We start from the raw sequence: 15,471 nt of genomic DNA, 5'->3' as shown, positions 1-15,471 counted from the left end.
TTTAAACTTATCCACCGATAATTTTTTTTTCTTAAACAGACAAAAATCCTTTATAAAGAATCATAGAGAAAGGTAGTATAAATATGAGCACACGTTCTAAAGAAGTGAGCTGTGTTTGGGACAACATGGAAGCACTCAAAACAGCACCAACATTTATCAAGCACACCAACCATTTCTCCCTTTGATACTTGAGCATTATTTTTGCTTTAAGACTATTGAAACTTTGAAGTTTTGCAGAAGACCTTGAAAGAAACATAGAGTTTAACCAGCTGCTAAGTATGATCCTACAGTAAGTGATTTCCATGTACGTTACATAGTAAGCATAAAAGAGAATAAATTGAGGAACGTAAAAAAAAAAAAAAAAGTCAACAATGAAGCTCTTTGAAAATTTATACTAGATAAAAGAATCTGTAGTCTCAACACTTCTACCCTGCCTTCCAGGAAAATGATTAAAAAAGAAAAAGTTCAGCGGAACAGTTGGAGTCCACAGGAGTCCAGAGCAAAGGCAGTGTTTGAAATACAATTTGCTCTGGATATGCTTAAGTTGTGCAAGATACTTTCACAGCCACAATAAACATCTTGTAACAGCTAGCCCAGTTGATAATCCATCATCTTTTTTTGAACCTTTAGAAAGTCAGAGGCAAAACAGCTGGATAAAAAGGATACTATCAAGAAAAAGGCAAATCTGCAGACATATCTGAAATTATACGACAAAACTGTGCTTTGCATACATGGGATGCACTCGGCATACAGCTGTAACTAAAGGTTGTACGTATGGCCACAGCTCTCCTGAGAGAATTCATAATCTCAAGAAGTGCCAGTACCTACAGGAAGTCTACACACACATACCTAACAAGCATCCCCATCCACATGAATCCTGAGCCACAAAAGATTCCTTTGCCAAAACAGCACTGGAAACAAAAATAAATACAACTTCTATTCTAAAACAGAGTAAAAATTATGACGTGTAGAACTCAAAGTTGTTTGTTTAGTAGGAGTTAAAATCTACACGTGCAAGAAGGGACAATCAGAATTTGCTCCTCACAAAGGCACCTTGCCCATGGAAGAGCTATAGAGGGACATGAGGCAGCCAGCGAGCTGCTGCACATGTGCAGGGAACTCACTCAAGTGGCTGTTCGCAGCTGCAAAGTACAAACACACCACAGTAAAAAAGAGTTTCAATAGATTACTGCACTCAAAGTGACTTTTTTTTTTAAATGAGTACAGTAGAAAAGCAATATATCAAAACAACAACAACAAAAAAAGCTAAAGGAATTACTCTATTTTAAATATGCACTTTATTTTTTTATTCTAAGCAGTTCACTAATCCCGAACCTCTCCTGAGGGATGAGAGAAATTTAGTCAATATTGTACTTAACAAAATGCATGAAAATTATGAAATGAAAAACGGACTACGTTCAAAGTGCATGTTATTTTCACAGCTAACAAACTCAGAACTGTAGTATAACTAGTGAATATTAAAATTATTTTATAGCTGATGAGTGGAAATTGTGCTTTTACTAACTGTAATGCACAAACTGCTAAAGCTTTGCAGCTAGGGAAATAAAGGTCAGTAGACTTTAGTACAACCAAGCTGAATTTTGTGGCGAGGAGGAAAACATCTCCTAGTGATCTTCACTTGCACATGGCCTAGATTGTTAAATACCACAACACAGTCCAAGACTGACACTGAGAAGCACCAGCATGGCTCCTGATACCAAAGATAAACAGAAAATTTGGAGAATTCGTAGCATAAGAACAACAACAACAACAAAACCTGCCCAAGTAGTGAAGGAGGATTTCTGAGGGGAGATTAATAGTTGACTACATACCATATTGAACAAAAGATGAAGATACTACTGTGACACCATATGTCAATTGATTAAAAGCATGCAACAACAGTAAACGTTATAGGGAATAGATAAAAGAGGGTTTTTTAAAGCACAGTCTTGTTATCCCACAACTGGTCCTCAGATTCTCCGTCAAAGCAGAGAAAAATAGAAAAGGGAAAGCATCCTACTCCCCCAGTACTAAGTGACGCCTCTTGCGAGCTGGGTTATTGCAGTGTCTCCACCTCTATCTCTGAAGTGGATTTAGGACACAACATGAAAAAATGGACCGAAGTTTGTAAAAGTGGGCCTCCATGTGATTAAACAAAAGTTCCTTTTCACCCATGGGAAGGTGACAGAAGGAAAGAGAATCCACCCTAAAAATTTCTTGGTCATAAATAGGAAGTGCCTCTAGATTTGATCAGACTCACAGTTTGTCTTTTGAAATGGGAGAATACACAGAGTAACCTATCCAAAGCTACAAGTTATTTGCACACCATAAAAAAGAAAATTCACTTCCTATATTGCTGTTCCTATTTATTGAGATTTATTTTCAAGGCTGATGGCAAAAGAATTATAACCAGAAAAGTCTCATTAGGGAAAAATAAATAAGACAAATGACACAGCTCTCTCTCAAGGTCTATAAAAATAATTAAGAGAAGTTGTATAATTTCTGTAATTTCAGATTTTTCAGTCAAGTGGAATAGGACACTGGAAAATACACTATGGGTATGTACCTGCCAGTAGCACAGTGCAGGACACGACTATATCGCTTAACATAACGTTATTCAGAAGTTTTGAATATTTCTGATCAGCTAAGGATGCTCATTTCTCACAAGTGGTTTATTCATCATCAATGGAGTTTCAAAGCATATTTTCTAGATATTAACATATTTTAAAAGTTGGCTAAGAAGGAATGACCTTCCAGCCTGTGATATCATTTGCCTATTTTGGCAGGGTCATTTCGAACTGAACAAAGTCAGCTGTTGCTTCAGTTTCAGACCTTTCATATCATCCATTGTCATTCTTTCCTTGTAAATCATGTGTGCAGTGTCTACAATTCCACTGCATCAAGCATCTACTTATCTGGCTGAAATTACAAGGGCAACCTTGACACTGAATTTTTAAGACTAGACCTTAAATCTGGATAAACAGAGCCAAATGCTTATTCTGCTTATTTTCGTGTGAACACAGACTCAACTGTTCAGTCTCACACCATTTCCCTCACCTTCAAGTCCATGTTGATTCATGATCACACCTCACAAGCTTACCTGTACAGACTCCAAATTCTGACAAGGCAAAAAGACATTTTCACATTTACAAAGATACATCAGAAGGGTAAGGTAAGTTTTTTGGGAAAAAACCTTGAGATATTTTTCAAGCAAACTATGTGCACACACTTCATTTCATAGCCTACCTTCCTAAGATGAGGCTTACAATAATCCCCATCTTTGTCATTTACTATATCTTCTGGGCTTCTCCTCCGTTGAGTGCCAAACCATATAGCCCACATGAAATAAACTTAAAAGACAGGGATGAATATTCAAAGACCCAAATACCATAAAATTCAGTGAAGAGGAGAGAAAAATAAATTCTTTCTGCCCTGAAGGCCAGACCTCACTGTCCCATCAGCTGGCCCTTGCAGATCTTGGTGACCATCTACTGAAAATGGTTTTAAGAGGTACTATTTCAAGAAAAGTTCTTCCTCCAATAAATGTAATGACCAGCTGTTTAAAAGAAATTTTACATCTCAAACATGAAGGAAAAGGAACATTAAAAAAAATAATAATAATAAATCAGTACTTCAGTACTCAAGGTAGACAGGAATTTATTGAGATGCTCTCAAAACAGATCCCAACATTGTTTGCATTTTCACTAGTATGAGGCCCAATTTCCAGGACAATTACAGTATCAGATGGATCCCTACAGAAAACAAACACTGCAGCTTTAAAGATAAGGCAGGGCATAAGACCCAAGAAAACCATCTTCAGGATATCTATTAACTGGACACATGGAATGATGCTGCTCAAAGAATGAAGAAGGTTTATGTGGGAGCGCTTCACTGTAGTAGCATTGCAAAATATAGCAAGTCATAGAATCTATGTTTACTGGAATTGTACTAAAAGAACTCTGAGTTGCAATTGAGGATTCAGCCCAAGCATTATTTTCCAAAGAAGAGGGAATACTTCAAAAGCTAGATCAAAAAAAGAAAACTATAGAAATGAAGCACATGATGGTTCTCTATGCCACAGAGGATAAAAAGGATTTCTCTCTACCTCTCATGAAGAAAATGAACACATTGTTTTGCATACACTTCCCTCCCCCTCCCTTAAATAATGATCTCAAGAGAATGTCACTGTTGGTTCTTCTATGCCAATAGAAAAAAATAGATTTCAGTGGACAGAAGAGGTTAGTGGCTGAAAGAGAACTGAAAGAGTGCAGGAAGAAGGTAAGGCTTAAATGGAAGCTTTGCTCAAATACTGCACCAAATTAACAGAACCACATCCATCAATTCTTTATTCCATTCATATTACGGAGTTTATTTTATTCTCGGTAATGAATTAAGGAGTTGTCATTTGCAACACATTTTAAAAGATATTTTAATTACACTTTCAAAAGGTACTTTTCAATACTTCCATTTATTTTGGTCTGGTTTGTTTGGTTGGTTATTTCATTTGTTCCTTTCAACAGCTAATGCAATTGCATTCGGGGAGCATTAACATAACAAATGCCACGGAGAAATATTTAACCCAGATATACAAGTGTCTCAAAAAGCATTTCCTTTCAACATTTTCTCTTTCTGAGTCTTATGGAAGAAATATAAATAAATGACTGGATTTAAATGTGGACAGCTAACTTAAAAGTATACGCAACAGCGCAGATCACATTGTACTTATATTGGTCTTAACAAAATACAAAAATATGCTTGCACCTCCTAAATTATACATACTTATAGTAATAGAAACCTTTGACTTAAAATGCACCACAGCTGATAGGTTAATGACATTACAGAAGTCAGATAATTAGAGGAGGAACTGTCTTTAAAAGTCATTAGTGCCAGTTTTTAACTGCAAAACCAGTTATTTATCTCATTTCAAACTAAATCTTGGACAGTATGGATTAACAAAATGTCAAGGCCTCTCTAAAGCAGATACTGCTCCTGTTTTGCAGTTAAAAAAAACAACACATTTAGCAGCTCTTCTGTTTCTATACTAACCTGTTTTTCTGCTTTAGAAAGAGAGGAGGCAAACTGCATTAATTGCCCTCCTTGTTCAGCCATAGCTTCTTCCAGAGCTACAATTCTGCTGTACCAGAGGACAAAGAGGGGCAAAGACATCTTAAGTTTACAGACTCATTCCCAGTTTCTTTGAAACATGCTAAGGGAATTTAGGAATATGTGCAGAATGGTTTACTACACTAGCAGGCTCAGAAAGCCTCCTACATTATATTCATGCAATAGGCCATCTGGAAAAAGCAGCATCCGCGGCCAAAAGTCGTGTGTGGGCCAAAAGGCTGTAGGAAAAAAAAATGCAACAAATCCATGAAATTAATGACTTCACATATCCCTTGCGCCACAGCCCATGACTGCGTTTCCCAATGCCACCCCAAAATACGTGGTATCACCATCACAATCATAAGCCTTCCTTCCTCATTCAGCAAAGATTATCACATAGATCTATGTGATGTGCTTGGCAATGCCTCACAGTGGGATGAAAGTCACCCCAGTTGCCCTCTTTCACAAACAGTCATTTGCAAGATTGCAGCCTGTGGTTGTACCCCTCATCTCATACACTTCAGAGAAAGACATGATTTAGAAAAGGTTGTTCTGTGCTAAAAGTTTCCCACAGCTTTTGAAATTCATGTATCACCCCCGCATCTCCCTTATTTGAAGATATGGCTTAAAGAGTTCAAGGACTTTAAGATGTAGTTTCAAGCTGCTAGCAACTGTTTTGCAATGATTTCATCTCCACAAAGAGGAAAGAGGAAATTAATTACACTGTTCAACTCACTTGCATTTTTTGCATCTAGAGGAAGATGCAACTGGACCAACACCTATTACACTGAGAAAATCACCTGTAAGTTAGCATGTTTTCTCCAAAAAAAAAAAAACAAAAAAAAAACCACACATCATCACCCGGGATAGTACAAAGGGCTGACAAATCTGCATGTTAACTTGCAGTACACAAGTGAAATAAGAAAGATAGTACATTTCATCTTTAGAGGTGCTGAATACTCATACTTCTCGAAGGTAGCAAGTACAAAATATGCATGTGCATGCTTAGAAATAAGTCAGCCAATCTCCAAATGACTTAAAAGACTGTCCAGTTCACAACTCCATTGAAAGGGAAGAGTTTTTCCTCTAGACTGAAGTATGTTTTTACTATTTCAGTCTATGCCGGTTTAAGAGAAACAACCTAAATAAGAAAAAAAAAAAAATCATGCTGTTCATTACAAGATGTCTTCATTATAGCCGTCACATCTACATAAAGTGCAGACTTCAAGAAAGGGTCAACAACGAAGTCTGGATGAAAAGATGAATACTTTGTTACAAGCCTTTCAAATCTATAACCATTACTTTCAAATCTATAACCACATACATACAGCTGCTGCTTCCAGTAACCCATCCTTCCTGTCCTTAGCGAACCTCGAAAAAACGAAGTAGTAACAGTCCTGACTTCCCTCTGCAAACTCTTCAATTTGCTTTTTCTCTTCCAACTTGGGATGGCAGCACTTTCCTTTGCCAGTGCCTCACAGAATCATGGCTGAGCCTTCACACAATGTGCAAGATTTGTTTCATTCTACTGAAAAAGCAATGCTACACTTCAGTCCAGCAGGATCTGAGCACCTACCACCAGCACTATGTACTCATCACAAGTTAAACTCTGTTACACCACCACTATCAGTTAGTCTATTCATAAGACCAAAGCCAAATGCAATAATTTTGCAGGACTCCTGTTGGTATCGCTGTGTTTGGACCTCTCTACTCTACCTCCTGGGGACTTTCTTCTATTATTTTCAATTTATAGCATATGTATATATACATGCATACACACACAGTGTAGGAAATTAGTTGCACACAAAATATTCAAGCACTTTCCTTCCCTACTCTTGAACACATATGAAGTATTGTTTGAGAGTATTGCTTATTTTGGAGTCACAGAGAAGAGTGCAGTTTGAGAAAGCTTGTCATTTTCAACAGTTCATTTCTTCCTGAATCAATTGGGACAACTCAGACTTCACCCAGTTGCATCACTCTGCTTGAGGATAGCTTGAGGATATCATATGGAGTTCTGTCAGAACACCACTAGGAATGATAGAAATTCAGAAAACAAAACAAAACAAAACAACAACAACCAAAAAAAAAAAAAAAAAAAACCAAAACGAGCCAGTCATAGCAGCTCCTCAAATGCTCCAACAGTTCCCAAAATGATTGCTCACTTAGGTCCTTAGTTTTATGAGAAACCACTTCTGAACGTTTAACTCGGCCCTCAAATCATAAACTACCATCAGAATATGGCTTTTAGTCAACTGGACTATTTGCAGTTCACTTCTTACTTTAAGCCAAGGCCAGTATTTCAATATGACTAGCATGTAAAAACACATTTTAAAAGATTTTTCAATACAAGTAAGACAACTCCTACTTGCATAAAAAGGGCTCACAGACTTTTGAAAAGATTTAGTATCAATCACTACACCCATAAGAATATATCCATTTACAAAAGTCAGCCAATCAGTTTGAATTTTTATTAAATTTGCAGCAAGGTAAAAGAAATGCCAATAATGGTTTGTAGAAATAACTGAAATGCTCCTTAAAGAAATGCCATTGACATTAATAATTTCAAATATATGGGCAACATTTGAGAGCAGAAGGGCAGTATAAAAATAGATCAAACCCTTTGGACTAGCTCTCATTTCTTCACACCATTCCAAGTCATGTTGCCTACACTGGCAAGGTGAAAATGAAAAACTCAGTTCTGCATGAAATATAAAATCTACACTTTTGCAGAAAGCTAACAAAACATTTATGCACAAATTAAGTATATCTAATGGCATTACACATGTGAGTCGAACAATCAAAGATCCAAGCCTCAAAAATAAGAATGCAGTTTACAAGTATGAGGACTAGAAACTCTTCTTCTTTTTATCACTTTGCTTCTGTTTTTCAAAAGAAAGCCGTGATTCTCAAATAATCAATGACTTCCACAAAACCTTAAAAGAAATGCAAGCAATAAGAAAACTACTAGTTCAAATCATAGCTCGCATGTAATACAGATCACATGCCAGTTCTTGTCAAGAAAGCAAACTTCACACAAAATGAAACAGTCCTGAAAAATTCCATGATACAGTTACAGAAAAGCTTGATGACTCCTTATCAATAGATTTCAGAGCAAAAAAGTTAAAGGTTATTTTTATGTTCTTTAATTTTAATTGAAGTAATGAGTGATTTCTGCAGGTCCTCACTCAGTAGCATCCCTATTACACTAAACAGACAAACAACACTCTGTAATCCCCTGACTTATTTGTAGAGGGAAATAGAGAAGCCTAACCTGTTGCAATAGAAGAATATCAGAGAAAAATTATTTAGATTCAAGTTAGAAGTGTACTCACTCTTCTCTCTAAATGCAGAAATATGAATCTGCTGCTGCTGCAGCAGCTGTCAGGAAAAAAATATCCTGTTCCTTCCATAAAATACAGGCATGCATTTATGCGATGTCACTGCTTCTCATGTAATGCTGGTAAGCATAGCTTACATGTCCTATTTATAAAGATTTAACCCTTAATAAATCCGGAGGATTTACCATCCAATTCCAATTAATTCCAAATTTCTAGAGGAAAATGTTTTTCCTTTTATCTAAAGTAATGCAATTACATATGTGCCAAAGTAAACTTGGAAAAGGAGTTTAATACTGTGGGAGAAATGTTTCCTGCCATAAGAAGCTCACTTCATGTGACAGTGATGGGTGTCCTGTGAAAACCACAGACTGAGGCAGACAGAAGTTTGAGCATAAAAAACACATTGGCAATCCTAAGTTAATGCATTTCTTATCATCTCCCAGACAGAAATGATATTTATATTTGAAATCCAAAATACAATGCGGATTCAAAACTTTACATTCATAACATTTGCAAGGTGTTGGATGTAGCAGCCCTGAGCAGCTGCTTAGGAATGCTTGTGAAAAAAAGGAAAAATACATTATCAGTATTTTTAAATACGAAAGTATAAAGCAGTCACAGAATCACGGAACTACAGGGGTTGGAAGTGACCTCAAGAGGTCATCAAGTTCAACCCCCCTGCCATAGCAGGCACCCTTAAATAGATTAAACAGGGAGGCATCCAGGTGAGTCTTGAATATCTCCATAGAAAGAGACTCCACAACATCTCTGGGCAACATCTTCCCGTGCTCTGTCATCCTTTCTGTAAAGAAGTTCTTCCACATGTTAGTATAGAACTTCCTATGTTCAACTTTTAGGCCATTATTCCATGTCCTGTCACTACACATCACCAAGAAGAGCCTGGCCTCATCCATTTGCCTCACAGTTCACTTTAGATGTTTATAAACATTAATCAGATCCCCTCTCATATTCTTTCCCCCACGCTGAACAGACCCAGGTTACTTGGCCTTTCCTCATAGGAGAGATGCTCCAGGCCCTTCATCATCTTTGTGGCCCTTCACTGGTCTCCTTCTAGCAGAGTGGGGAGCCCAGAACTGGACACAGTACTCCAGATGTGGTCTAATCAGGGCAGAGTAGAGGGGGAAGATCACAGCTCTCTACCTGCGGGCCACACTCTTGTTAATGCATCCCAGGATAGCACTGGCCTTCTTGGCCACCAGGGCACACTGCTGGCTCATGGCCAACCTGCTGTCCACCAGGACCCCCAGATTCTTCCCTGCAGAGGTCATCTCCAGCAGGCCATCTGCTAACCTGTACTGATGCAGTCCTCTGAGCAACAGAAGTTTCACTCTGTCCATTAAAGTAGTAGCTTGGAATTGACCTCTTTCTTGACTCAGGATCTCTGAACACCTTCAGGAGAAATTGTGCCTGCATCCCACCTGACAAACTGAGATGCAGAGCCATATGGAAGTGCCATCTCCTTGAAGCATCAGGACCCAGCTCAGTTTGAAAGGTTTCTCCAATTCGATTCTCCAGGACAAGACCCTACAAGACCTGCCTATTAATAAAGCAAGTCTATGATGCTTGTATGAAATTAATTGTATTTCTCCAGGCTACAAAAGTCTTACTATATTCATTTTAACAAACTCTACCGGATAGTTATGCCTGGAGAGAAATTCCCTGATAGGAAAAAAACTGTTTCTCCAACTTCAGTAGCAAATGCAAATAGCAAATTAGCTTTATCTCCATTATGCTGTCCTGATTTTGCAATACAGCTGGCACAGAAGCAAGAATTTGTTTGCTCTGTCCAAATCTTCTTATGTACATACAGAGCCTACAATCATCAGGAACTGAATCAAATATGACTAGTGAAGATTCAGACTGTAACTATTCCTGTACCCTATGCACTACACTTTACATGCATATTTGTGTTCATCATCACTTCTGATGAAGAAAAGAGAAAACTGCAGACACATGACGATTCAAATTATATTTGACTCAGTTTACAAATCAAGCTGTATTCACATATTTAAGACAGATAAGAAACTCAGCAAATCCCTGCTCAAATACACATTACCAGTCCAGTGTGAATCAATCTGTTATTTTGCCCATGGTATTTCCCCCCAAAAAAATAATGTGTACTTCAACAGTTCACCTTTACAGAGTCTATTTTAAATGCAACTACTTCCTTGTTCCAAACTGGTAAGAATAAAAGAAAGTAAGTTGGAGAAAAGGTCAGAGATTATAATGAAATATATATCAGAATACCTATTTCTGATAAGGAAGATAGCCATGAAGGAATTCAAGACTCACCCAATCCTTAATTGACCTCTGTGTTCTTAATTAGGAAAAAGGGAAATTAACCCAGAGCTAATTAAGGTCTCGATTCTACAAACACGCAAGTACATAATTTTGTTCTCTTAAGGATTCTTCAGTGAAGTTATGCATGAGCAAATATGTTTGTAGCTTCAGGGAATAAGTCTTGGATAACTTAACATTTTAAATACTTTCCTTTTAAGTGGCTAATCATATAAACAAGCCATTCTGGATCTTAGGCTTTACAGGAGAAATCTTTCTGAATTCCAACCAAATTTTGCTTCTTTTTCAGGTGGGAACAGTTACATCGTGCTATAAAATGAGGTAATTTTAGAGAACGTGCATTTCAAGTATGTGCCTTTATTCATGCTCATATGAGAAACTACAGTCTTTGGCTTAATAATGTAAAATGTAGAGATTCCTAGCAATATATTTTGACACTAACACTGGATTAATTTTTAACATGTAATAAATCAATTTCTGTGGAAAAAAAACTTCTAAAGATCAGTGTATGTTCAAGTCATCGCATACTACAGTTCATATACTCTTATATGAATCTTGAAATACAACTTTATGGAAGCTTTAAACAGAGAACTTATCTTCAGGGACATTCTTCCCTGCACGGAAAACACTACTCCAGGCTTTTCCCCTCGTTGCATTCAGTGGTTTGCACACATCTCCTCAAACTCTGTGGACTCATATCTGCAGTTCTATAAGCCACAACAGATGACTATGAATATAGGGGGCCAAATGGTCATTTAGGCTCTCATGAACACACCCATCCTGCTGGCCGTTTCCCCTCTAGATGAGGGCTTGCTCTACACACGGCTCAGATAGAAAATAACTTTCTGCCTGCTTTCCCAAGGAAATGTTTAGACTTGCTTATCTGTGGATAAACATGCCTGCGAGACCCACTCTTACAAGTTTTGAGGCTATTGGCCAATTATAACCAAATCTGACAAAGGTTTAGAGCTCTCAGAGATATTCACTCTGACAAGAGGCAGAAAAGCAGGCAGCTGGACTGAAAGCACAGCTCCATGAGGAGAGAAGCTGGAGCAGGAACTTATTGCTCTCCTATCAAAGAATCAGTCTGGAGATGCAATGCATAAGAACATAGACTTCCTCAGTCTTGCTTTCTATCAAAACCCTACAATGCATTCTGTGGGTGGGAGGAATTGAAACATATTGCCTGAATAGCAGAGACACAGCCAGGCACCTCTGTGTGTATGCTGTTGGTGTGAGCACGCACAGCTGCTTGTGCACACACAACATGGCTTGAACTGATCATAAAGAATAACTGATCACACAGGAATTTCTTTACAGCTTGATGAGATGCTGACATTGTAAGCAGAGAAAAGTAAACTCAATAATGTAAATGTAACGCATGACAAACACAGTATAATGTAATCAAACATTATAGAGTATTAAGGTTACCTAAAAATCACTTCCTTATTACAAAAAGTCCAACCCTTACAGAAGCTGTAATAGAGAAATCTTTCTCCTTTCATACACTCAAAAGAACAAGATCACTGATAAAAATTTTCAGATATCATCATTATGTTACAATTTGTTGACTTTTTGGAAACCTTATCACATAGTCCTCATTACATTTTTGCTAACTCCACCAGACACAGAATACAAAGAGTGAAGTACTTATCAAAAGCAAACTCAGTCTGAAACACACACTGCTGCAGGAATTAATGAAGAGACCCATTTGGCATGTGCAAACCTCAGTTCAAGAATGTTTTCTAATCATTTTCCTCCTACTTTGGCCTATCAGCAGCAACATCTCCAGTTTTTTCAAGAGAGTATAAAAATAGTAGTTCATATATTAAAAATAAAACAAACATAAAATCTAAATGAGTCTGTAAAATATATTTTATAATCTGCTGTATTAAGTACCACTACTTCATTTAGTTCTGCTAAATATTTACACTATTTACAATAAGGTGATCTATGTCATTTTGGGATGAATGATTTGAATGCTGATGTCTCCATAAAACCTAACCAATTTCTTCAGTAGAGTAATGACAACATGTGTTTATCTATGCATTATTCTACCCTTGCAACTACCCTATTGGCGGGAGAAAATACCTGTCACAAGTTTTAGGGTGACTTTTCTGGTTTATTCCATATTCAGTCCAAAGGTTATGGCCTACACGGTGTCTGTGAGACACAGACAGCCCTCACTCACAGCTCATTGCCTCAGATACTGTGTAGGTAAGGCAGTACAAAGCTCCCCTTCCCCACAGGATTTACTCACTACGTAAGTGCTTTTTAGTAAGTAGTTAAGAAACAGAACAGCTCATAAGCATTCATTAAAAAAAAAAAAAAAATTATTATCATTTCTTGGGAGTAGTAACATCATTTCCCACCTGAGCATCAGGCTCTGTCCCATTGTTTCCTTGCACCTGGCAACAGATATTATGTCTTACATATCGAAACTCTTGTTTTCTAAAAAACAATATACAGGGAAGAATGACAGAAACAGGCAGGAAAGACGAGACTCTGGGAACAGCCTTTGCAAATCTTTCAGTTTACATTATTACCAACCAAATCCCTTTAAAAGGATTTTTAAGACCTGAGGGCTTGATGCTGCAAAGAGCTCCATAAAGCAAAGCATCCTGCACACGCATCATTTCAATAACACAAGCACAACAATTCAAATGGACTTGCTCAAGTCCTTAAAATTCATTGTGTATTGAAGTGCTATCTTGAAGCTGTGGCATTTGGTACACTGACCCACACAGTATCAGCTCAGGGATGCACACAGAGAATAGGATATGCAGACACAACCATCCCAAAGTCCCCAGCTCCACAACTGTAAATAAAGAGTAGTTTGCTGAAGCCAGGCTGGGCAGCAGGCTGTGGGAAGGCACTCATGGCCTTTCCATGATATTTATTGTGGCGGATTCCTTGTTTTGAAACAACTGCAAAACTGTTTCATAACAAAGTTTCAACACATTAACCAGAGGATTTTCAGTTTGTTATGAATTCATCATGTCACTCTAATGTTAAAATGCTGCTTTGATTTTTCAGTTGCTTTTAAAGCAACTTTGAAAGGAATCCACCCCTGCATATACAGTCCATGCCAAGAGGAGGGAGTGGGAGTCCGCACAGATTCTGACAAAGGTGAGCCACCTCTGTGGGCAATCCCACCTCTCAGTGCCCTGACTCTTAACATCAGGATTCTAAATGATCCACTCTCAAAACCAAACACGTGGCAATATCAACTTCCCATAAGATTAGCTTTAAACGAAGCAAGAGAGAGCTTTCCAGGATGAAAAGGAGGAGAGGAAAAACGGTGTGTTTATACGAACGTGAGTGGCACAAGAAGGAAAAAGGACCAACCCTTCACCACCAACGCTACCGAACAGAGATGTGGGTTTTGACACCGCGCAGTTAAAGCACAAACATCCTTGCCACGGTGTGAATGCAGAAAGTTTACCCAGGGTCAGGGGCCATCCAAGCGGTCCGTGGAAAGGGAAAATCGATGTGGGCTGCAAAGACACCCGCTCCCGGACTGAGCCGAGCTGCAGATGAGTGGCTGCACGCTGAGCGTGTTCCGGGGCGTTATCCCTACACTCCTGCCCTGTCCTTACCCCGGCGTCGCGCTGTCACGATGCGGGACAGACCTCGGGATTTGTGCCCCCCCACGGCCTCCTTATCGGCCAGGCTTCCTTTAATCTGCATCCATCGGGCGGCCTCAAAGTGAGCCCGAAGTTACCGAGTGATCCGATCCGAAGGGCACGCCGGCGCTCACGCCGCTCTGCCACACGTGTCGGAGCTCCGCAGCTGCCCCGAGCCACCAGCCCGCACCGCCGCGTCCTTTCCCACCGATTGGCCCCGTTCTCCACCAACCCCAAGTTACAAAACCACACAGATCAGCGTTCGGGGAGCGCTGGAGGCTCCCTGCACCGCCGGCCTGCGGCAAGGAGCAGCCCGAGCAGCCCCGGGACTGCAGGGCAGCCGCCCCTTTAACGTCGTCCTTACCTCTCGTCGGCGCCGCCTCACCCGCTGCACCGCGGCCGCTCTACTTGGGTCGGGGATTTTTTTCGTTGTTCCCCTCCTCTTGCCCTCTCCAGCTCCCACTAGTGCTCGCTCAGCCCCGCGCTCCGCCGCCGAAAGCGGCCGCCGCCCCCCCGCGGGCAGCCGGCGCGGAGCCGCTGCGCCCCGCCGCCGCCCTGGGGCCCGCACCGTGGGGGCTGCACCCCCGGAACGAGGGGCGGCCGCGCGGCCGTCGTCAGCACCCAAAGGGCCAGCTGACGGCCCCCGGCACCTAAAGGGGCCTGCGGAGAGATGGGAAGGGACCCCTAATCGGAGAGCGTAGTGACAGGACTGGGGGAACGGCTTCAAACTGAAAGGGGGCAGGTTTACCTCATATACGGGAGGAACTCTTCGCTGTGAGGGTGGTGAGATGCTGGAACAGGTTGCCCAGAGAAGCAGTGGCTACCCTGTCCTTGGAGGTGGTAGCCAGGGCCCTTGAGCAGCCTGATCTGGTGGGAGGTATCCCCACCCACAGATGGTCTTTAAGTCAACTTCCAACCCAAACCGTTCTCTACGTTGTGGAGCATTTATAGCATCAGTCTGCTGCAAAATGTAGGCTGCACCACGGTCCTCTCTATAGGTATTCCTGCTGTAGCTCACACCACACCTCACCAGCAGTCAGCACTCACAAGCACAACTGAACATTCAGCCCTGGGTGCTCAGT

At 40.0% G+C, this 15,471-nt stretch overlaps 1 protein-coding gene across 15 annotated transcripts in view; it reads right to left on the bottom strand.

Annotated features, from left to right (window-relative positions):
• BMPR1B (bone morphogenetic protein receptor type 1B) overlaps nt 1-15,155 on the bottom strand; it is a 237,409-nt gene extending 222,254 nt beyond the window's left edge. For 6 of the 15 annotated variants that reach the window (XM_019614786.3, XM_085222930.1, XM_031553114.2 and 3 more), the window contains exon 1: nt 14,754-14,897. The gene's annotated coding sequence lies outside the window, so the exon portion shown is untranslated. Of the gene's footprint in view, nt 1-14,208; nt 14,311-14,362; nt 14,664-14,753; nt 14,898-15,137 lie in introns of those variants that run through there. The other 9 variants (XM_085222926.1, XM_085222932.1, XM_085222937.1 and 6 more) reach the window with 5 other exon arrangements.
• Between the last annotated feature and the right edge of the window lie 316 nt (nt 15,156-15,471).

This window comes from Meleagris gallopavo, chromosome 4 (genome assembly GCF_905368555.1).
Source record: "Meleagris gallopavo chromosome 4, MGAL_WU_HG_1.1, whole genome shotgun sequence".
NCBI classification, from domain to species: Eukaryota; Metazoa; Chordata; class Aves; order Galliformes; family Phasianidae; genus Meleagris; species Meleagris gallopavo.
Note: the sequence above shows the minus strand (reverse complement) of the source record. Positions and strands in the feature narration are given on the sequence as shown.